The sequence below is a fragment of the Crinia signifera genome, chromosome 3, assembly GCF_055691185.1.
Source record: "Crinia signifera chromosome 3, ASM5569118v1, whole genome shotgun sequence".
Lineage (NCBI taxonomy): Eukaryota > Metazoa > Chordata > Amphibia > Anura > Myobatrachidae > Crinia > Crinia signifera.
Window position 1 is genome coordinate 134,284,173 of NC_139219.1, and position 24,222 is coordinate 134,308,394.

Here is a 24,222-nt window from a genome sequence, read left to right on the forward strand (position 1 = left end):
TCGGGTCAAGAGGTTTCTCACTTTTAGAGAGATGTATCTTGTATAGGCTTTATGTGGATAGGTACAACTGACATTGTATATAGATTGTAAGCTCCACTGGGGCAGGGACTGATGTGAATGGTCAAATATTCTCTGTAAAGCGCTGCGGAATCTGTGTGCGCTATATAAGAAACTGCTAATAAATAAATAAATAAATAACTGACACTGTTCCACTGCACTTGTTGGCCTGGTATACAATATTGCAACACTGTGTTCCGTTTATATGGTAACAAGGGTTGGACACTGTAGCATGTATTCAATGCCGGTGCGAGCAGCCGGTGAGGGGGTTAAACTGCGAGGATCGCAGAAAACCAGTGATCCTCACAGTTTAACCCCCGCGCCGGCCGCTCGCACTATGCAACGTTCCGGGGGAATCCTCGCCGTCACAGAACGGCGAGGATTCCCCTAAACTGCGAGAGCCGAGGCTACTGCAGCAAACTCGCTGTAATTAGCCTTGATTCTCGCAGCTTTTGGAGGCACATACGCCAATTCTCCCTCGCTCAAAAAACGGAGCGAGGGGGAATTTGCGTATGAGGGGGGGTCAGTTGAATACTGACAGGGTGAGCGGTGACTGCGAGCAAAAAGTCCTACTCGCAGTCATCGCTCGCCCACGGCATTGAATATATGCCAATGTGTTCCCTTTTGGGGGGTTTGTATAATTACACCGTGGTATGCAATATTTATTGGATGAACTGGTTGTAACTGTATCAAAGAAACTGGTTGTAACTGTATCAAAGAAAGAAGGGATGGGCTATGGCGGTGCTTGCAGCATATTGCACTTAGTTCAATTTTCAGTATATTCACAGAAAATGCGGTGCTGACAGTTTATATATACTTTTTACTTTGTTCCTTTCACAGTGTATTAGTTGATTATAGTATCACTTGGCAGTGGAAACTGGACACTGTGTGTTCCTTTTTAGGAGAATTACAGGGTTATGCAGTGGTATGTAATATTTGTGTTCAGTGGTCTGGTTTATCTTGACCATCAGAGATAAGGAGGGTGGGTTATGATACTGTTAGTAGCTAATATATGCTTAATTTAGTTCTCAGTATGTTCATAATATATGGTGCTGGCAGCTTGTGTGTCCTTTATTTCATTTCACCATATATCAATAGGTTGTAATATCACCTCATTATTATGCAGTTATGGTCTAATATAGAGATGGTGATTTAGCTTAGGGTGCTTGTCAGTGGTGGTCAGAGGATAATGCCTCTTGATTTATTGTCACCACTTTCCCTTTTATCTCTCCTTTATACAGTCTCGTGGCCAAATATAAGAGACTCGTGCTCCTGTCTACTGATAGCCTCTGTCCCTAGGACCTAGGGACAGAGGCTATCAGTAGATAGGAGCACGACTGGAAACTGAGACGCGCGTGGGGCGCCTCTCCGCCAGATTCTGGCGCATCGCCAGCAAAAAGAGAGACGCTCCATCTGTATATATATATATATATATATATATATATATGTATATACATACAGAGGAGTCCAGTAATTGCGCAAATATTTCCTTAAAATAAGGATCCGTCCATATAGTGGTGAATCATGCAGTGCAGCTGAATTCTGGAGAGAGGTTTCACCAAAACCTCATGCAGGAAAAAAAACAGAAAGCGCACGAGGTGCCTCCTGACGAAGTCATCCAATGACGAAACGCGTTTAATGACGTTGATGCTGTGACGCTGTGATCGTCTCTTGGTCTGTCCAGGTCCCGGCCGTGAGTTTCAGCTGCTGACGCGAAATCTGTACTAGCGTGTGGATGTCTGATGAACTCTCCCCGGGTTAATATACCTCTGCATACCAGCTATTTTAAACTTACATGTATGTGACTATGGAGGTTATTCTGGTCGGTGCGGCCAAACGTGCGTACGTTCGCCATTACCGCACGCTAGCCGTACGCGGCCGTTAGGGTTAAGTCCACCCACAAATCAGCCGCTTACGTACGGGCAGAAATAACGTAGAAGGGGAGTGGCGTACAAATGAGCGTACGGCAACGTACGCGGACGGGCCAGCCCTTGCACTCCGACAACAGGCGTACAACTGAGCGTACGGCGCCGTCTACGGCCGTCTTTCCTCCGTCTCCCCACCGCCTTCTTGCGGAGATCTGAGCGTACGCCAGTTTGCACGGACGGGTCCCTATTGTTTTCAATGGAAAACTCAGCTTATGTCACCGCTCGTGAGAGTGAGCGTACGTCCGTGTACGCTGGCATACCCTTCACATATATGGACCTGCAAATCTTGCCTCTCAACTACTAATCTGACAATTGATTAATTAATCTATTTGTTATTCACTTATTGTTTTCTATTAACTCAATTGTCTACCTTAATAAAGACCTAATAAAACTACATTTTAACCCACATTACATGTATATTTGTTATGTTCTAATGTGGCATTTTAATCACTATCTATGTGTCCCCATATTGCTGTTACTTTTACATCAATCCTATGTATCCTAAATACAAAACCTATGTTAGTATTAGAGTGAACACGTTGACACATGTCGACTTGTGTAGATTGAGTGTGCTACTGCGTAAAGTCTATGAAAGCAGGTAGTGAATGTGTCTGTTTAGCAAATACCTACCTTAGCGTATAAAAAGATTCTTACCTTAAATTAAACAAACCTTTAAATGTGCAGAAGTATAGAAACATAAGCTTCCAATGTGTTTGCGTGCTGCATGTGTGGCTTGCAGGCAGTGAAATCATGGTTTGGAGTTAATAGACTGCAGCATTGCTTATTACATTCAGGTGTATGTGTTTGAGTAGTAATCAGCGTTAATTAGCCAACTCAGGCGCACGCTGGCAAGCGGTATCTGTAGGGGTGGTTTTAGCTGGCGGTTGGCGGCCGCCTGTTTGGTGTCCGAAACGAACGGTGCCTTAGTCGATCGTGTGGTAGTAGCACCGCTCATTTTTGGTGCACACCCCCGTGTACGCCCATATTTACGCCCATTTTCCCTCATTATTTCGGCCGCTCCCATCAACACGCCCCTATGCCGCCCCATTACCCGTACGCTCGCGTACAGGTTTTTTCGCACGTTGAGACACCGGCCGTAAGCGTTGTAGAGTGTTCGCGCCAGCGCATTAGCGTATCTGCACATGCGCAGATCGAAAAAAAAACCGGGACGTACGCGTACGGCCCGGACGCTCCAACCAGAATAAGGGCCTATATTACATTAGTAAAAGTGTTGTTTACTTTTATACTCACATCGTGCGCTTTCTCTTTTTTTTCCTGTATATATGTTTATATATATATATATATATATACATATACACACACCCAATTGTGGTGTGGCACCTAAAATTCATAAAGAGTGACCACATATATGGTGTTCCCGAGTTCAGTGAAGCAACAAATGGTGTTCGTCCAATATTTTTTTTAATTTTTGTTCTTCAGCATGTAGAAGAAGGTAAAATACAGATACGTACCTACACGTTTCATCTATACAGACTTCATCAGGGGAACAATCTTCTCTACAAATAGAAAAAACTATTGCAGAATACATTCATACAATTACATTCTTAAAAATATGCTTCACTGTAGACCCAATACCTTTATTAAAAAGATAAGAGGGGCCGAAATAAGAGCAAAAAAATGTTTTCGCTCATTTTTTTGCTCTTATTTCGGGCCCCTCTGTTCTTTTTAATACAGTTATTGGGTCTATAGTGAAGCTTATTTTTAAGAATGTCATTTTATAAAAATAAATATTGGACGAACACCATTTGTTGCTTCACTGAACTCGGGATCACCATACATAGAAACATAGAATTTGACGGTAGATAAGAACCATTTGGCCCATCTAGTCTGCCCCTTTTTTATCCTTCAGGTAATCTCAACCCTTTTTGATCCTTATTTCTTATGGACACGCTTTATGAATTTTAGGCACCACAGTTGGGTATTCTATTGTTGTTGTGTGTTCCCTGTGCCCTCGGGGGACATTGTGGTAAAGGCAGCCATTTACTAGACATATATTTTATCTATTTGGAATTGAGCACGAGGTGGAATAGTGGGATTATATATATATATATATATAAATAAATATATATATATATATGTAGCTTTGGCAACCAGTCCAATTGTTCAGGAAGTAACTATATCACCTTGCCCTTTCCTTTCCTGCAAGAGTAAGTTATATATATATATATATATATATATATATATATATATATATATTTTTTTTTTTTAATGCAAGTAATATTTATAAAATTTTTCCAAATAATCAAAAATCTGTGCATTGAAATTAGTCAAGTTAACAAAGGGACATTGAGAGGGAGGAATACTGAGTTAGCAAGTAATGGAGTTAAAGGGCAGTAGGACGAGGATACAGATCCTTTTTTCAGGAAACGTTTCCTCACTGTGTAACTGGGGGCGATAGTTGGCGGAGAGATATTAGATATACGTGGGAGCCATGGTAAGGCTGTCAAAGGGGGTTTTGAGCAGGCTGCTTCCAGGGTCACCCATTGTGGTACTTAACTCATCTGAGACCATTCAGAAATTCTGTGCAGCATAACAGCTTCATAGAAAATAATAAAATGGGGAAGTCGGAAACCACCGAAGTGTCATTTCCTAAACAGGATGTCATGTTTGAATTGGGGAATTCTCCTACCCCACGCAAAGTTATGGACCAAATGGTACAGATCCAGGAACAAGCGGGATAGAAGATAGAGCATACGAGGTAGAATATTCATTTTTATTACGTACATCTGTGTTTTTCAACCTTTTTACCTTGTGGCACACTAAATCCGATTTTAAAATTGCCAAGGCACACCATGAGATCCCCACAGTGCAAAACACATTGACCCCCACAGGAAAAAAAAACATATTGCCCCCATATAAGAAACAATCACCCTGGTCCCCACAGGTAACAGAAATTGGCCCTTTACATGAATAGAAGAGACCAGTAAATAACAGTTAAAGTGGTGGTGGCTGTAAACTGGTTTGGGCATCTCTAGATCTGGGGGCACACTTGAGAAAAGCTCAAGGCACACTAGTGTGCCACGGCACAGTGGTTGAAAAACTGTGGTTGATAACTCTACCAGACCAATAATTAAGCTCACGTTGGATAGTACCAAGAACAGGATTGAAATTGAGGGAATGAAATGTAGATAGATTTCTATGGAGGAGCACCCCAAGATATTTAAGATAAGTAGGGTGCAAATTAAATGGGAATGACTGTTGTAAGCCAGTAAGACTTTCAGGAAGAACAGTGAGATTCAAAGCGACTGATTTAGAATAGTTTAAAAAAAAAAAAACAGGTCTCCAAAGGTCTGAAATTCTTTCATCATTTTAGGAAGGGACAGCAATAGATTAATGACAATAACTAAAAGATCGTTGGCGAAAAGGTCCAGTTTGTATTCCAACTTGGCAATGCACAATTCCAAGATGGCAGCCCTGATGTGTATCATTTGAGATCAAAACAGGATCTGAAGGGGCGTGGCCAAGCCGGAGACCAGGTCGGACGCACCTAGCCTGGGCTCCAGCAAATCCCTCCGGTAAGGTCGTTTTACCTCCACCCCTGCCTCTCCCTGCCGCAACGATCAGCAGCAGGGAGCCTCTCAGGACCGCTGCTGCAGCCCGCTCACCCCGCTGCGGCGTCCGCCAGCCTGGGCCTACATCGCGGCCGGAGCCGCGGCCTCAATTTCCGGCCGTCGCGGCCGTGCACGACCTCCTGCGCCCGCCCAGCCAGTCCTGGCCGGAGAGCCGGGTGCTCTGCTCCCCCCCCGGACACCTGTTGAGCCGCATATCGCAGCCCGCAGAGCGGCATGTCTCTCTGTGGGCCACATACAATCGCGGCCTGATACTAGGCCGAAGCCGCGGCCTGGAGTTTGGCCCGGACCCCGGCCCTGTGGCACAGGCGGCGCGGAGCCCTACACTAGTACCCCATTTGGAGGGGAACCCCGGACAAGGACCCCAGGGAGTGTCTGAAACACTCCAGACGCCCAAAAGCCTTCTCCTGCCCCCGGGTGAGCCTGAGCACAGTACCTGCAGGGTGAGAATCCCTCCCTGCCTGGATCAGAAGCCATCTTGGGATCCCTATGCTGCCTGAGTAAGGTAACACTGCCATACACAGTGACTTTGCAAACTTTGCCTGCACCTTCCCCTGCTTCATGCTCTCACTGGGACCTGGAGAGCTTGCCCTTGCTGACATAAAGACCCTGTAGCCTCCAAAATGCTGCTTTAATCTATAACCCTGTAACTCCCCACCACCACAGCTGATACACATCAACCCGCTCCATCATTTCTCTCCATGCTCATCTCTGCCCCCGACGGTGCTCCCTGCTACCCTGATGCCTCCGAAACGGCCTAAACCCCCGGCGGCAGTGCCGCCAGTAAGCCTGTTCAAGACTGCATCCAAATCTCCCAGTATGGCAGGCCGCCCTGGACAACCCCCTCAGCCGCATCCTAGTACCCCAGTCACTGCCGGGACCCCTTCCACACCCTCGGTCGACACTTCCCTAGATGAGCCCATCACTGTCCGCAAGATGTTGCAACTACTAGGCGACCTTAAGAAGGACATTACTGCTGACTTAACGTCATCTATACGGGAACTGAAACAGGATGTACATGAGCTAGGCGACCGCACAGACCACCTTGAGGCGAAGATGGGAGAGATGGTGACCTCCCATAACGACCTGATATCCGCCCACGATGCGACTCAATCAGAACTAGCCATGCTCCGTGATAAGCTGGCGGATATCGAAGACAGGGACAGGCGTAATAACATAAAGATCCGTGGGATCCCAGAAAAGATACGCCCATCTGAGCTTGAGAACTTCGCCAGGGACCTGTTCCAAAGATTACTCCTGGACCTTCCGTCCTCCCAACTTCTAATCGATCGCATACATCGTCTGCCCAAACCACGCAACGCCCCGGATGACTCCCCGAGAGACACCATCTTAAGGCTTCACTACTTTCAGACCAAAGAACGCCTTCTAAGAGCCTCACGGGACCCCGATCTTCTCTCCTCGGTCCTGGACCCTCTGCAGCTATATGGAGACCTCTCCGCAACTACCCTGCAAAAACGCAGATCTTTCTCGGCCCTCACTACAGCCCTACGGCAAGCTTCCATCCCATACAAGTGGGGCTTCCCTTTCAAGCTAATAGTCACCAAAGATAGATCGACGGCTGTGCTACGCTCTCTAGATGAAGGCCTGAAAATGCTAGATTTATGGCAAATCCCGTATTCTTCTGACCCTCCGAAGTCTGCATCTTCGCTCAGACAAGATTGGGCCAAAACCCCTAAACAATGACCCTCTAGAAACGTCAAGGTTACATCTAGACCTGACAGCTACCAGTGGTCTTACAGTGGTTCACCCACTCTGCCGCCCAGCTGCTGACACTCACCGTCTGTGTTGAATTGGGACCACGTAACTATGTTTTTCTTTTCACTATTACTCAGTATGGGTGTGTTGACATTCTTTTTTTCCATTTTTTTTCCTGTTTCCTTTTTTGCAAATGCTATGTTTTCATAATAACTTTCATGCTCAGAGGACAGCTACCCCATTAATCTGCACTACTGAGTGACTTATGACACCCCCGTCCCCCCTGGGCGGTATGCCATACTGCACTTGTTGTCACATGGGCATCCCTATACTGACGTTCCATTGTGCATATACTTATACTTTTTATTGTGTTTTTTTTCTTGACATGTGTATCTTTGTTACAGTTTAATTGTTTTTTTTCTTCTTTTTTTCAATGTTCCCGGTGGTGGGGAACAATGCCGCTACCCCCACAATTTTCGCCACACTGTTTTGTGGCCTACATGACTCTCAGGCTAGAGTCATTTCCGTTTTTTTTTTCTTTTTTTCCCTCCCCCATGCCTCCCAGTTCCCTCCTCTCCCACACAGGGTATTTACCTTATCTTTGCTTAAATGTCAATGATGTTTGGTCACACTTACACCAATTCCCCCCTATTACATAACCATGCCGCAGTTTATGTCTATTAATGCTAAAGGATTGAACTCCCCCCAAAAAAGGAGGACTGCCCTTCGCTATTTTCATTCCCACAGAATTGATATAGTAGCAATCCAGGAGACCCACTTTGCCTCTTCATCCCCCCCATCCCTGGCCGATCACCATTATCCGACAGGTTTCTTTGCTAATGACCCTACTAAGAAAGGAGGTGTTGCTATCCTTATAAACCGTCACTGTGACTTTATCTCCTCCTCCCAAACTGCTGACCCTCTAGGAAGATATATTATACTGACTGGAACACTAGATGGCAAGTCGGTCACTATAGCTTCTGTATATGCACCAAACACAGGCCAGCTTCGCTTTCTCAGGAAATTCCTCAACGCTTTCCAAAAAACAGCTGCAGGCCAGGTAATCATCCTAGGTGACTGCAACTTAGTACTAGACCCCAAAATGGACAGAACCGACCCTGTCGGTCAAGCCCACTCTTCACACTCACTACACACCTCTAAGGCCTTTGGGCTCCTATTATTGGAATTCGGTATGTTTGACGCCTGGCGAGCCTTACACCCCACGACGAGAGATTACACTTTACACTCCCGGGTCCACCACTCATACTCCAGAATAGATTATATGTTTTTAGACAAATGGTCCTTACAACAAATTCGCAAAGCCAATATCCTCCCTATAACTTGGTCAGATCACGCCCCCCTTGTTGCAACATGGGACCTTACCCATAAAATCCCAGCCACTAGACCCTGGAGATTTAATAATTTCCTATTGTCTTCAGTGGCAGCTACACAAACAATCCAAGACTCTTTGACTGACTTCTTTAAACATAACGACCCTGATGATACCTCCCCTATCAACTTTTGGTGTGCCCTTAAGGCAGTAATACGTGGGACTGTCATTCAAATATCCTCCAGACTTAAGCGTCAGGAAAGGGCGATTCAGAAATCCTTGGAGGATCAAATTCTTACACTAGAAGGTAGACATAAATTAGACCCCAATAACTCCTCCCTTTTCCGAGATCTAGTGAAGCTCAGAACTGAATTGGAGGTCTACACGCTACGCAAAGTTAACGCAAATATTGCCAGACTGAACCAAAGATTTTATGTAGAAGGAAACAGGGCATCCCGACTTCTAGCTAGGAAACTGAAAGGCAAACAAATAAGGGCTTCAACTAAAACTCTATATAACACTGCCGGCGCCAAACTTAATAATCCACTGGATATTTCCAACGCCTTCGCAGAGTACTATGCCCGTCTCTACAATCTAGTTGAGGATGACAGCGTCCCCCAGCCCTCCCCAGAGTCCATATCGGCCTTCCTCTCTAATATATCCCTCCCTACTCTCTCAGCCCAATCCCTCGACTCTCTAAATGCCCCCTGGACGGAGGAAGAAGTTTGTACCGCTATTAAATCACTAAAAAAAGAACAAGCTCCCGGCCCAGACGGCTTCTCAAATAATTACTACACTGCCTTTCAACCTACCCTTGCCCCAGTGCTCTTGCGTGTCTTCGAGTCTGGGACTTCACTAGGTGCGTTCCCCTCAGAAATGCTTGAGGCCCGTATTATCACCATATTAAAACCAAATAAAGATCCTTCATATCCCCAAAATTACCGGCCCATAGCTCTGCTGAACACCGATATTAAACTATACGCCAAACTTATTGTGAACAGATTGAACCCTCTGCTCCCTAGCTTAATTCACACAGACCAAGTTGGTTTTGTTCCAGGCCGTCAAGGACCAGATAACACACGGAGAGCTTTGGCTGTGTTAGAACATTATATCCGCTCTGGTTCCTCCCTGGTAACACTCTCCCTAGACGCCGAGAAAGCCTTTGATAGGATCCATTGGGGCTACATGAAGGCAGTCTTACTTAAGTATGGTTTCTCAGGCCGTTTTCTCCACGCTATTTTATCTCTCTACTCATCCCCCAGTGCCCGAGTCTCTAGTAATGGTTTCCTATCCTCCCCATTCCGAATTAGCAACGGCACCAGACAAGGTTGTCCCCTCTCCCCCTTAGTGTTTGTTTTAGCGACAGAACCCCTTGCTGAACATATCCATACCTCCCCTCTCCTTACTGGCCCAATCATTAATGGTTCACACCATAGAATTTGTCTGTTCGCGGACGATGTCCTACTCTTTCTGACAGACCCGGTGTCATCCCTCCCAGAGTTGCACAACATTCTTCGGAACTACTCATCGGCCTCGCTTTATAAATTAAACACTACTAAAACTGAAGTCCTACCACTGAACATTCCACCTAATACACTATCCCTTTTGCAGTCTAAATATAAATACAGCTGGCAAACACACTCCCTTTGCTATTTAGGTATACACCTCTCAGCTACTGAGGAGTCACTATTAGAAGTTAACTATGGCCCCCTCCTGAAACAAATAACAGCCATCACTAAGGACTGGCTGTCGCATGAGTTCTCCTGGATGGGTAGACTGGCTACGGTTAAAATGACGATTCTCCCCAAGATCCTCTACCTATTTAGGTCTATCCCCAGACTCCTACCATCCCATTGGCTTAATAAATTCCAGGCAGTGCTCAATAATTACGTATGGAATAATGCAAAACCTAAAATCGCAAAAAAGTACCTTATGATGCCCAAGGAGCTTGGAGGCCTATCCTATCCCAACCTAGAACTGTACCAGCTAGCATGCTTAATAAACCAAATTAGCGACTGGTCAGTACTCTCTGACCTTAAACCATGGAATCGAGCATGCTAAACTCTCTCTCCTTGATAGACCTAATGTGGTGTTTGCCCAAAGTAAGATTGGTCCCTATGCAGGCCTCAAGAGCTTCTGTGGACACCCTCAAAGCCTGGGACAAACTCTCTAAACTTTTACTGCTACCATTACCATCACCCAATATGACATTACTAGGACTCTCCTCCTTAATTCCTGATTTAAACTTATCCACATGGAGTAACAAGGGCGTCAAACTAATCAGTGACCTATTTTCAGACGGTGTCCTTAAGTCTTTCTCACAACTGCAAACCTCCTTTTCTCTCCCAGCTGCTGATTTTTATAAGTATTTGCAAATTAGGCATTGGTTGCAGTCATACCCCCTTCTGTTCGACCCCTCCCACAAAGCGCCCCCTCACCTCCTCTCACGTCTCGCTTCCCCTTACCGGAAGGGAGGCATTTCATTTTCGTACTCAACATTAGTAGCCTCCACCCATCCTGATAAAACTCCGCTGCATTCAAAATGGGAACGTGATCTTAATTTCTCCCTAGAAGCTAAAGAGTGGTCCCATCTGTTTACATCTGTCTTCAAAATGTCTAAATGTATTTCCCATGTTGAAATGTACATAAAATTGTTTTACCGTATATATTTAACCCCTGCCAAGCTACATAAATTCTGGCCAGCACAGTCTAGGACATGCTGGCGAGGCTGCGGATCAGTGGGGGATGTGATTCACATTTTTTGGTCTTGCCCAGTACTTCGGGCCCTGTGGACCTGGGTAGAGAACCTCATACTGAAGGTGACTGGCCTTCAGGTCTCTTTGTCCCCACAAACAGCACTCCTTCATATTTTCCCAGATTCGATTCCCATCAATAATAGATACCTAATCACTCACATTCTTATTGCCACCAAAACCTCTATTGCACAGTTTTGGAAACAACCGATCCCCCCCCCCCCCAGTGGACCTCATTAAATCTAAGCTTTCCCACAACTACACCATGGAAACCATTTTTTGCCAGCATTCCCCTTCCCACGCCTCACTGCTTAGGAAATGGTCCGGTTGGCAAGAGTTCCTATCTAGAGGCCCTTGACATCTGTGTAGCTGTGTTTTCCCTATGCTTTTCCGATGGGAGTTGACTTCCTTATTTTTCATTCTATTGTACATTCAGGCAAATTCCTCCTATTAGTGTTGACTATACGCATGGTATGTTACGTTTTGTACATTGTCATTTGTACCCTGTGCCCCGCCCCCTCCCCCCTCTTTTTTTTCTGTATCCCCTTCCTTTATTCTGAAAACCCAATAAAAATTATTCTTTAAAATGCAAAAATAAAAATAAAAAACCAGGATCTGAAAAGTCCCCATTAACCTTGACTCTAGCTGAGGGTTTTCGTTACAGTGCTAGTATCCTGTGTAAGGATATGTGCTGAAGGTCCATATGCTCTAACAGACACTTCATAAACACCCAGCTGACGTGGTCAAAGGCTTTTTTAGAATCCGTTGACAAAAGCATCACAGGTGAATCTGTTTGAGAATCTAGATCAGGCATTCCCAACCACGGTCCTCAAGGCACACCAACAGTGCAGGTTTTAGTGATATCCAGGCTTCGGGTTGCAGTACCCAGGAGATCACTCGTCAAATTATAGAGCCCAAAATAGTCTAAATAAAAGGCCTTCAAAATATCAGGGGTCAAATGACAGCATTGACCTGCGTCATCTACTGTGAACTGAATATGAATGGAGGCTTGTTGTGCACACAATGCCTTAACCAACATCTTACTAGGCTTGTTTCCCAATTGGAAAAATCAGCTCCTGCATTTACGATAGTCTAGTTTAATCTTATCTGACATGAGCTTATTCAAAGAGAGCCTAGTCTCAGTAAGGTCAGCAATAACATCTCCAGACAGGGAGGATTTATTAAGAGACTTTAAGGCTTTGAATTTCTGGAAAAGTTGCAATTTTTGTGCTTCACTATGTTTCTTCATATAGTAGCCAAACTAATGGTGTGGACACACTTGTACAATGTGTATATAGTCAAAATCTCATCTGGAGCTCGCATAGGGTTTAACCCTTGCGATCCTGATGCGATCCCGATGCGCGCTCCCGTGTCGCAGCCAGAAAGTCTTGGCTGCATAGACTATATAGTGCAGATCTGCACTATATAGTCTAAATTTTATGCAGATAGTCTAAATTGTATATATTGTATGCAGATAGTCTAAATTGTAATATAGTCTAATGGTGTGTACACACAGTACAATCCAGAATGAGATTTTGACTATATAGTCAAAATCACAATGCAGATCGTAAGCAGATCACATGCAGATCGCACAGGTTTTTTACTTTGCGATCCCGATGCGCGCTCCCGAGATAGCACAAATCGAAACCCAGATAGACAGGGCAGCAATGACTATATAGTGAAAATCGAAAGCAGATAGCATTAATTGTTTGTAAATAACACATGAGTTAGCAAAGATTGTATAGCAAGTCAAATAGCAAAGGAATCTCACCGTGTGTACACACCTTTAATTGTACAAGTGTGTACACACCATAAATCAGTTTCCACCGCAAGACATATGTATGAGCCTCCCACAGCATGTTAGCTGACATATCTGGGCTTTCATTGAGCAAAATGTATTCACTGATACATTGGGGGAAATTTACTAAAGGAAATTTGTAAAAAATAGGTGTATTTGTATCCAGAAATACACTTATTTTTGACATTTACTATCCCGAAAATACGGCAATTCGTATTCGTATTGATAGCACATCATAGATAATGAATTAGGCCATTCTCTGATGACATAATTCTATCACAGAAATAACCATTAGGCAACATATCATTTCAGGTCTATTAGGACAGTGGTTCCCAAACTATGGGCCTTATTTTGGTTCATTCTTTCTGACAAAATCCTTCTTAGATGGGCAAAACCATGTGCACTGCAGGTGGGGCAGATGTAACATGTGCAGAGAGAATTAGATTTGGGTGGGGTTTTACTTCAAAGTGAGATCTATATTGCAGTGTAAAAATAAAGCATATTGAAGGTTCCATTGTCCCAATGCTTGTTGTTAAGTTAATTCATTTTCTAAGCCACAGTAGTACCCTAAATAATATTATGCCCCATAGTAGTGCTCTAGTTTATTTTGTGAACCCTTGTCCTTCCCTAGTTTACATAATGTCACAATGAAGGGCTGCAAGTACACATTATGCCACACAGTATACCCAAACCACATTATGATATAGTGTCCGCAGTTTATATTATGCCATATTATAGTGTCCCCAGTTTATATTATGCCATGTTATATAATGTTGCGTTCATATTACGTAACATTATAGCACCCCAGTTCATATTATGTCACACTCTATGGGCCTTATTTTGGTTCATTCTTTCTGACAAAATCCTTCTTAGATGGGCAAAACCATGTGCACTGCAGGTGGGGCATATGTAACATGTGCAGAGAGAATTAGATTTGGGTGGGGTTTTACTTCAAAGTGAGATCTATATTGCAGTGTAAAAATAAAGCAGTCAGTATTTTCCCTGCACAGAAACAAAATTACTCACCCAAATCTAATTCTCTCTGCACATGTTACATCTGCCCCCCCTGCAGTGCACATGGTTTTGTCCATCTAAGAAGGATTTTGTCAGAAAGAATGAACCAAAATAAGGCCCTATGTGCTTAGGCACCCTGGGGTGCCTCATGACATGTGCAGAGGTGTCTTGTTTGGTGAACTAGGATCAATTCACATTATTTATGATCAATGTAACAGTCAAAACCAGTGGTTGTGGCTACCAATCATAATATATGTGGGCAAACAAGCAAATCCTGTGATACATAAACACATTTTACTTAATGTAATATTGTTTTCTTAATTTCTCAATAAGAAACATTTGGCCTTGGGTGCCTTGAAAACATTTTGATGCTCTAGGGCACCGTGATTCAAAAAGTTTGGGAATTGTTGTATTAGGAGTTTACATGAGATCTGATATATAATGAGCTTAGAATATAAAGCTTAAAATGAATACAGAGGTTACATTATAGGATCTATAATCTCATATTACTGTACATGTTGTGTAGAATTTAGTATAGTTTTGTCACTACTACAATTTTCTTCCAATTTGAATGTTTTAATCATACACTATATGTACTATAGCAAATGTCACTGTTGCCGCCCATTAATAGCTGTAATCTCACTCATACTACTATACTTAGCAGTGTCATTAAGCTCTTGCATCTAGTTACGCCACTGCTGCTCAGAAGACAAAAGAGGAAAAACATCATAGCTAACCAATCAATATATATATATATATATATATATATATATATATATATAAAGCTTTTTTCTTAATAATGAATGTAATTGACAGGTTGCAATATTTATGATTTAATGTTGGCATGTATTATATCCATAGCATTTGTTTAAATCCTGTTCTTATCCCTATTAAATTAGAAAAATAGACTCTGAATTTGCTGTGAATTCTATGCCTGAGATGGAATTGTGTACAGTTTGACCATGTGACAGGAAAGGACTTTCCAACACATTAATTGTGGAAGTCTGAGCAGTTTATGATGATGCACCAATGAGAAGGGGATTGGGTTAAATGTATTACCAATCTGGCATTACTGTGGATAATCTGAAATTCTGGTGCTCTATCTGGAGTGTCAATAATCCTGGCCAGGCAGTGGCTGCAAAATTCACACTATGATATCACGCAATCTCGAGTCTACTCTGCACCTACAATATTTGCAAACCGACACCACTTTCTGAATAAGACTTTTGCCACATCTGTGCTAGCAGTCCTGTCACATAGGGCCTTATTCACTCTTTCTGACAAAATCCTTCTTAGATGGACAAAACCATGTGCACTGCAGGTGGGGCAGATGTTACTTGTGCAGAGAGAATTAGATTTGGGTGGGGTTTTACTTCAAAGTGAGATCTATATTGCAGTGTAAAAAAAAAGCAGCCAGTATTTACCCTGCACAGAAACAAAATAACTCACCCAAATCTGATTCTCTCTGCACATTTTACATCTGCCCCCCCTGCAGTGCACATGGTTTTGTCCATCTAAGAAGGATTTTGTCAGAAAGAGTGAACTATAATAAGGCCTATAGTGTCAGAATCTCTTTTGACCACCACAATATTGACTGTGATTGTGTAATACTGATACATACAAGCAGGGCTGACTATCAGTAGACAGCTTTAGGCAAATGCCTTCGGGCTACAGAATGTGGTGGGCGAAACTGAGGCTATCACAAAATTAAGTATGACTCATAATTAGGTTCAACAAGGTTGCCTATATCAAAGATGCCACGATTTGCGATTGCAGTCACCTGTGTTGAAATTCCTTAATTATAAATTATATAGTTCAACACAGGTGACACCAATCTTATATTGAGAGGGTAGTCCAGGTAGAGAGCAATTGTCCCTTCTGTATTGGGTCAGGGTGGGAGGTGTGCACAATCTGATATACAGATTATACAGCCCTCCTCATCTAGCCCTTTAATAGGATTAAGGGAGTAATAGGATTACTCTGCTAATCCCCAACTGTATTGTTCTATGTATTGTATTGCTGCTGAGAACAATAGGATAGCCATGGCTAGCCATGGTGAGCCACGACCTAAGGAACAAAGTTGACAGGGGCTCCAACTGTACATCCCCCGGGCCCCCTTGAGTTAAGTGCCCCGGGCCCACCAACCCTTAATCCAGCCCTGGAATGCATGGTTTAGTTTAGCTAAAATCTGAAACATATATTTCATTTTAAAGCTATAATTTGTCTGTATAACAAATCGATTTCTGCTCTTGTGGAGCTTACAGTGCAAGTTTCCTTAAACACAAACTAATGCCAGTATAATAGAGGGAAACTAATTATCCTGTAGGCTGTGAGAGAAAGACATGGACAAAACCCACGCAGACAGGATGGGAACATACAGACTGTGCCACCATGCAGCCCTTGTGAAATTTGTCAAAAACATGTAAAATATCATGATTCCTTTTTACATTGGCAAGCAGGGGTATTATGGACTCTAAAAAAAACTAATAGCTCTTGCAGAAATGGACACCTGCAGCTGGGAAATGCAGTAAAAACAGGTTGCAGAGCTGGACTTATTGTAAGATACACCTCTGCAATGGTGCCTATGCACCAGGTTTACACCAAATAAGAACAGTAATATATACTCATGGTTTACTTCAGGAGATGTGGCTTCTCAATGTTAGCAGAAATGCTACTACACAATATGCATCTAATATGGTGTCTAATGCTTACTTCTCTACTCTGCCAGAACGTCCCATAGAACCACAATTATTTTGTGTACTGTGGTTCCCTACAGGCCCCCGGTAAAAATGTGGGGTGTGGCCTAATTGAAGAAGGCGTGGCCAACTCATGTGATTAGACCACGCCCCTAAATGGTTAGGGGTGAAAAAAAAACACTTTAAAGTCGAGGGGGTGTGTTATTGTTGCCCCCCCCACAAAGCAGCAGCACATACTACCTACTGTGCTGACAGCAGGCTCAGCATGAGCTCTCACGCTGTCAGTGACACACTCATGCTGAGCCTGCTGTCAGCGCAGCATATGCTTTAGATGTGCGCTGCCTGGGAGGGAGGGGGAGTCGGACCAGTGCCCCCACCAGGCCCCTCCAGCAAGCTCATGACTGGTTAATTAGTACCCGCTTCCCCCCTCTCCCTGGACCCATGAAAGAGTTATTAGATTTCCTGCATCCTGCCCTTTCCTAGAGATATGATGTCAGGATGGAGAGTGTCCGTTCAGGAATTGCAGCTCTGAACTGAGTGAGCAGGGCCAATATGATGTAATTCCATGAGAGTTGTGTCATTTTGGCTCTGCCTTCTCATCACAGACCATGATTCATGGCTGTCTTTCAATTGAGTGTTATTGTGCATAACTCATCAGCCGTAATAACATCACGGGGAAAATATAATAGGATTCAGAAAGTGAGAGATTTGGTAAGAAATCTCCAGATTTTTTAAATCGGCAATAATTTACCTTGATTTTGAAGTGTAAATGATTGCCGCTTTAAAAAAACTGGAGGAGGTGTTAACATACAGGAGGTAGGAATAGCATTATGCTATGTCTTTTATATTTAAACCGAAATAAAGAATTAATAAAAAAAAAAACCTGGAGATTTCATAGCAAATATCTCACTTTCTGAATCTCTCATCCTATTAAATTTCACCCATTATTTCTGAGTCACCAAACTTAGACTTATTAGACTACAGATGCATGTTGTTTACTTTGCTCTATAAAATGGTCTGCATACTGATGTGGGGCTGCAATACACATGCATTGCAGCAAACAACTCTCATGCTTGTATTATGGCATAAAATGGCAGTCCCAATTTAAAATACTTCTACAATATAGTCTTCTCCTTTAAATTGGTAGAAATATGCATCATTATTCTATTGCTGCCTCACTTTGTCAATCTCTATCTTTGTTGCCTGTTTTTTACTCAATTCAATATAAAATACTTCTTACACATAATGTAAGGCTATCCACAAGACTACACCAACATACATCGATAATCGCGCTTCTCAAAATATCTCCCTAGTCAGAACATTCAATTTGCCCACAATCCATGTCTCACATCCACTTTCATTACCCACTTGCATTCTCAGTTGCATGACTTTTTTTGGGCTGCACACACTTTGTGGAATGTTCTCCCATGCACATTTAACCTAGTCTTCAAATCTTCAGACATCCCCCCTTCGGCGCAACTTCTCAAATTCTTGAAACATCCACATAAATGACACAATACTACCATGAGCTATTCTACCCAATTACATCATACAAAATGTACACGTGTTCACTTAGACAATTTACTAAACGTAAAAATCTTGGACAGTGCCAGTGTGACGGTGGCCTTGAACAGTGCATCATTATACCTGCCATCAACACTTGCGACAGGGTAGACTGGCTGAATGAGTCTATATAAAATAAGTCCGAATATGGTCTATGAGCCTGTTGACCTGAGTTTGGGATTGCAGAACTGTTAACTGACCATGACACTCCCATAACACAAGACAGGCTTTTTTAAAGAACACTTCAGGCCACCTGCCAATAACCACCCAGGAATGCCCATGGTTATCTGCCGCAAGCTCTAATACAAGGAAATCCATACACAACACCAATGTCTGTGGACAGTCAGGGGTTTTCAAGCATTTCACAAATGAGAATTGGCAAATAATTATTTAACTGTGCAAACATCAGCATTGCATTTACCTCTGAATCCAGCCCTGTCTGTCTCATTGTATTACGATTTGTTTCCAGCTGCAAAGGACAATAGAATATACCGGTGCTATAAAAATACATGTTAAATAAATAATGTCAGTTGTAAATTTGCAGCAACATTATAGGTACAGGAAAAAGGGTGCTTGTTCCAAGTGGAATTATTATCAATATTCAGGGTCACGCTTTCCTTCTTAGTTACTGCTTCAGGCAACAAAATAGTGTGCGACAGTGCAGATGGATTGCTAAGCAATGTTCACCTATGTTCCTTTGTCCTACCTACAGTAACCCTGTATATCATTATGTTACTTCCCCAAAGTAGTTTTATTGAAGTTATTAACTGAATACAGAAACTTGCTTGATGACAATGACACAACATCCGTAGTTTTGGAGCAAAAATCTTTGTGGGAAAAATGGAACATGGTGGCAAAGAAGTGGTGAAAAGAATCCTGTGCATTGTAAATAGGGAAAAAAGATAACGAGTAAAAGGAGTAGGGAAGAGTAGGGAAGAAAAGCAAGGTTAGTAATGAAAAGAAGGGACAGAAAGGAGGACAACTGTTGGAGTGTCTTGTAAAAATGTAAGAATTACAAGTGTAAGATACATGATAGCATATCCAAGGAGACCATATTCCCATGAATTTTGTGTGGAGAACACCCAGAGGTCAAATAATCTATACCTGCTATAATGGGCTGGCCAGGAGGATTCTGGGGTTGTTTAGGAATTTTTGGGAGAAAGATTGTGGATTGTTTCTAATCAAATATTGGTATTCATTTTCATGTAAGGCATCTACTAAAGAGTAAGTTAACTCGGCAGGAAAAATATGAATCCTGAGAACTCGGCAGCTATGTAAATTTGCTGAGTTCTCAGGCAGAAAATGTGGCCAAAGCTGTTTGTACCCATTTGTTTAGCTGCTCATCTGTTACGGCAGATATTAGTAAATTTCCCCAATTGATTATGTATAGTTGGGCCCACATTTAGGGCAGTATTCAATGCTCCCATGTCGCATTTTTTTCCGGTGAGGTAACCTTTCTTTGCCGTGAAGGCCAGTCCTTTCTCCAAAAAGGGTCCTCGCCCTATTAAACACCTTTTCGGCGCTTGGTCATATCGCCGTTATTCGCCGTTGCTTTCTTATGGGAAATATGTGTAACTCGCTGTTTGTGTATTCAATGCAACAATGGAGAACGCTGCTTACTGTTTTTTTTTTGCCATGCCTCTCCGTTTTGCTCTCTGCATCTTTTTTAGGTGAACAGAACTTAAATTCATATAAAAAAATAATAGTTTTTTTTGGGTGTCTACAAGTCCATTTTTTAATTATTCGAAGGATCTATATTATTATTATTATTTTTTTAGAAAAGCCACATTAATATATTTTTATTGTTTGTAGTAGAGAAAGTTTGGGCGCTGGGGGTCTGCGGGGCTAAAGTTACCCGCTGCTATCTGCCGGTACCTGCCTGCCGCTCCGTCACAGTCCCATCTCTCCCAGCGCTGGCTCCCAGCTTGGGGATGAGGATGTTATGCAATCGGGATGCAGTTTAAATCCCGGCGGTCGGGATCCCGGCGATCAGAATCCCGACGCTGGAATCCCGACCGCCGAAATCCCGACACTTTTTCCCTCCGTGGGTGTCCACGACACCCCTGGAGGGAGAATAAATTAGCGTGCCGAGCGTAGCGAGGCACCAGGCCCGCTGCCTGGCGAGCGCAGCGAGCCCGCAAGGGGGGGCGATCCACGTCCCCCCCTTGTCGGGATTCCGGCGTCGGGATTTTGAACGCCGGGATCCCGACCGCCGGGATTTCATACTGAATCCATGCAATCTACCCTTATTTATGCAGGGTGTCTGCCATACTCTAAATAAAAGGTAATGCTAAGTTACTTGTGTAAAAATATAGAGACAATATATAGAGTTGTGGTGACCTAATTGCTAAATTACCATTAACAATTGCAGTATTAAATAACAAAAATAAATATTTTAGCTCAGAGGTTATGGCCAGTAGGTTTAAAAAATGTATTTTATAATATAAATCAATTATTTGCATGTAACAGTCAAATAAAAAGACAATATATAAATAAAACATGTATACTGTATAAAAAAAATGTGTATAGTGTATATATATATATATATATATAGAGAGAGAGAGAGAGAGAGAGAGAGAGAGAGAGAGAGAGTGAAAGATGTAGAGGTGCGCTTAGATGTGTTTCACCAACAACAAATTAACTTAAAATCGAATATGTTTATTCCAAACAATAAAACGTATAAAATACACAATACAGAAGTTTTCCGATTATTGTTTTCACAAAGGTGTATTGATTCCTGATTTGACCTTAGATGTATATTGGTCTGAGATACCCTATGCGTTTCGTCACTTAGGAACTTCTTCAGGGGTAATACACGTGATCAATCGGTTTGGACAGTTTTCACTTGTATACGAGAGAAACCTCTCAGGTGTACAACGGCTGATATTCATATATCATGATGTCATAAATATTGGCATCATCAGTGATGAAAAAATAATTAAACACCTCTCCAGCTGTGTCCTTTTCAATTCTGCGATATATTCAGTGTCAATGTGCAGTGGGGTGTTCGCAGTCCTGGAAAAGATATATAGTGAAAGATAAAGGGTGTGCTTGATACAGTCCACCACCTTAATCAACAATTTAATGGTAGACCAAACAATTAAAAATAGTAAAATTTAATGAATCAGACAGACACGGATGCCATAATCCAATTCTTCCAAAAATGATACCCGGCGCGTTTCGTCATAAATGACTTCATCAGGGGTTATATATTCGCTAAACAATTTGAAGCTAGATTTCTTGAAAGTATTGTATCCACTTACTAATGTATACGGAAAAGAACTCTTTTCCCGCAGGATAAGGAAATCTCAAATGGGATATAAGAAGATATTTCCAATGGGTAGTGTGCAATAACCTGGATCTTTGATCTAGCTCCTATGCCTCCAGTGTCTGAATGCATATATATATATATATATATATATATATATATATATATATATATATAAACCAATAGATTATTTCATACATATACAAAGCAATTGGATAAAACGCAAGGGATGCTTAATTTAAGGATTAGCAGGAGGTGAGGAACACCCCACCAGTTTAGTCTGCTCACTTTATCAAGGGGTTATTTTAGACTGAGACTGATCAGGTTTTTATACCTGTGTAGCCTCAGTCATACAGTAGGTCTCACATCATTTCCTGTCAGTAATTAGTTTGCAGCACATCTCCGTTTTTTTTAAGTTCTAGAAATAATCACAATTAGTTTCCCATTGAGCACGGAGCTAACCGCACTGTCAGATTAAAATGTGTCATAAAGACTGCACAGAGAAAGCGCGCATGAGCAGAAGACCTGTCTGGACTCCAGAAAGGTGGCGGAAGTGCCGCCCCGCCGCACAGTCATCAATTATCCCTGCATACTGTATATTATTTATTATCCCAAAACTAAAACACACTGAAACATCCCAGCAGGGACTTGCAATATGCAATAAGAATTGTGATTATATTTAGAACTTTAAAAAATTGGAGATGTGCTACAAACTAACTAATTACTGACAGGAAATGATACACAAGTATAGAAAAAACCTGATCAGTATTTTGGGAGGAGGACTTCACAAACAAGGGAAGAACATACAAGCCCTACAAAGATAAGACCTGGATCTGTTAATTTGTTCTTAAAAACTGTTAACTGAAACATCAGTAAACAGAATTGATTTCCAATATTGTTCTATTCAAAATAACTACATTTGTATCTTACTGTATGCATTAAAAATCCAACAAAAGGGTTATGGGAAGGAACAGCACTTCTGGTTAAAGTTGAATAAAGCAGTTACATGAATTGGCAAATGTACAGCATTGGTTTTTACTAAATATAACTGGGTTTTTTTTTCAGCTTTAACCATGACTGTTGATCCTGTCTAGTCATCTTTATGATAGATGAAGTAGATAGATAGCTGGAGGACTGGAGGGAGCATGAGATTGAGGGGTTGGTTGCGGTGGAGCAGTTGGCACTAATGTATGTATACTTATATTCGAGGGTTCCGACAGCTCTGTTGGGCCCTGATAATGAAAGGAGGTGTGCCCAATAGGGGAAGGTGTGGCCACTGCTCCTTCATGTGAATGCAAGTGGCCGCAGGTGCCGGTGACCAATGGTGGGGGTGCAAGTGTGTTCATTCCCTCCCACCTCCCGCAAGTTACCCAGGGAGGGAGGTCTGACTTCTGCAGCTGCCTCTCGCCCTAGTCAGCACACAGCAGAAAAGATGGTTGTTGAGTTTTTATATTCTAAATTTAGGAAATTGAACACAACATGTTGTAGATGGGACAAATAATAAATGATTCCAAATAAAGAACAGCGATAAAAGTTTATACTTACGTAAGTCTGTTTTGATCATGCCTTTTAACTCATTTGTTATGCTGCACGCACTTCTTGTGGCCTTTGTATGACAAAAGTTGTTCAATAATTATCCTGAGAGAACCACAATGTTTTTCCCCCTGAAGCTTCAGATGAATAACATATAATTGGGCACCACTGTGTCGTTTTGCTGCTACAAGGTTTCAGCATTTCATGAACTGCCTGTTTCCTTGAACTAAAGAAAGTTACATGCCAAAAATAAGAACAATAACTGTGTTTCCAGGGCTGTACAATTCTTTTGTGAATTTAGCCACAGGGGAGTTTTTGTATCTCACCTGTGTGTTGTAAATTCTATTCAAGGAAAATGAAGGAACAGAGAAGACTATAATCAGCATTGCTGAATATAGGCAAAATGTTAGTATTTTCTGATAGTGCTGTAAATAGCTTGATTACATGACGTTCATTCGTTGTACCATAATGAGTACTTTGCATTAAGTACAATGCATTGCTACATGTATAATTTATAGTGTGCGTGACTCAGTAACAATGAATAAATACAGAAGACTTTTTTTATGTGTCTACATGTGTGTGCTTGGTATGGAACGCTTTACTGTTTTTTTGTGATCTACAAAGCAGAATTACAGGTACCAGCTGGCTGTTTAATGCCCCAAATGCTGGTACTTGTGGTTCTCCAAGTACCAGCATGTGGGGGAGGCTTGCTGGAACACAATATTAAATCTGATTTTACACTTAATTCTATGAACTCGGCACCCACTGCCCAGGGGTGCCAGGCATAGCACCTGGTTTCGGCCATGGCTCTTGGGTGCCCTGGTAGGGGGGGAGGGGGGTGTTTAATGGGGGGGTGGCACTTCTCCAGGTACCCTGGCCAGCACTGACTAGTTTAGAGTTAATGAGTTTGCAGAAACTCAGGGAGCCCAAGGTGGGCTCCCAACACCCAGTGCAGTGACCTAAATCGTGCATAGGG

At 42.4% G+C, this 24,222-nt stretch overlaps 1 protein-coding gene across 4 annotated transcripts in view; it reads left to right on the forward strand.

The window, feature by feature from the left end:
- Window positions 1-24,222, forward strand: part of PHACTR2 (phosphatase and actin regulator 2) — a 308,396-nt gene that overhangs the window by 121,395 nt on the left and 162,779 nt on the right. The gene's annotated exons all lie outside the window — the stretch shown is intronic.